At 36.9% G+C, this 1365-nt stretch overlaps 1 pseudogene; it reads right to left on the bottom strand.

Annotated features, from left to right (window-relative positions):
• The window catches only part of LOC109862581, a 4931-nt pseudogene extending 3792 nt beyond the window's left edge, over window positions 1-1139 (bottom strand).
• Window positions 1140-1365: the final 226 nt, after the last annotated feature.

Raw genomic sequence — 1365 nt, 5'->3', positions numbered from 1 at the left:
CGTAACACAAGATAATAGAAACACGTGTTGTAGGTAGACGGATTCTCCTTCACTCTCTGCTCGTACTGATGCTTCTTCTTGCAGATGACATCCTCGATTCCCAAGCAATTGCCGTACTTTTCTTCGTGAATTGTATAAACCTTGTATAAGCTTTGTGAATTTTTTGACTGCTTCTTTTTGACAGATGTTCCAAAGCGTACTTGTAAATGATACGCGCGCGAACGTGTTTTTGTTGATTTTTTTCGAACTTGGCAAAAGCCGGAAACAACTTCTTGTCTAGACCCTCGTCTTTGTAAAAAGTTTACCGCCTGTTCGTAAACGTCGCGCGCGCCTTTGATAAATTTGTAAAGCTCCTTCGTACTTTATCCAATGCTTTATCGGGATGTACCATAATAAAGCGCTCGTAAATTTTTCGGGCGCGATTAAACTCTTTGTCGCAGCATAACCTTTATATTTGTCTGCCCGGCAGACCGGTTCGTCCGGTTCTCATTTTATTCATTGCTCGATCACTTGACGCGCACAGGCAATGTTTTTCCGAGATTCTTACATGTACGTATATTTGTACCAAAATTAATTTGCTTGTGGCAGCAACGTAATCGCACAATCCCACAGATTCCTGGCGTAATTGACCTGACAGTTGCGCATTTCTATTTTTATGTATTTGAGACACACAAAGATATATTCTGATAATCTACCGCCAGCGCTAGCTCGTAAATAGATTTGGCCCGTTGAATCTGTTTTTGACTTTTTTCTCATTGTGCGTAATGTATCCAGTTAGAAATAATCATACGATTATTGCGTATGACGTCTTTGAAAGCTTTGCGATTTTAATGTTGATAATTAGCAAGTTTGTGAAGGTCCAAGATCTTCTGCTTTGAAGATAAAAACAGAATTTCCAAGTTACATTCTTTTGCTTTACGAAGCAGCTGCACGGCGGTGATCTTTATTCCCGCGAGCGCCTAGTTTTTCATTTGTGCCTCTTTAAGAGTCTCCTGTGATTTCTCCGTTTCTGTGTGAGAATTTCACAGTATATTTTGTTGCACTTTGTGGTGATTTTTCTGCAATATAAAAAAATTAAAATCAATACTACTTTTGAATTGTTTTCTAGGTTAAAAAAATTCTATCCGCGATACGTACATGTCTCAATAAGAAAAATATCAAAATATCAAGATTTGATATAAAACCTCGGATTGATTTGTTCGAAATTTAGTCAAAAGTTTGTAAAAAAATATCAACTTTTACAGACTTATAATTCAGAGAACCTTACAAAATATTAATGTTTAATAAGTTTTTAAAGTATAAATTTGTTACGTCCTGGACTCCACGGTCCCCTTCTGTTTGGAACCAGACATTAACTAACTTTAA

The sequence above is a fragment of the Pseudomyrmex gracilis genome, unplaced genomic scaffold (assembly GCF_002006095.1).
Source record: "Pseudomyrmex gracilis isolate BER0280 unplaced genomic scaffold, ASM200609v1 scaffold_2016, whole genome shotgun sequence".
Taxonomy (NCBI): Eukaryota; Metazoa; Arthropoda; class Insecta; order Hymenoptera; family Formicidae; genus Pseudomyrmex; species Pseudomyrmex gracilis.
This window is presented reverse-complemented; position numbering and strand designations above follow the sequence as displayed.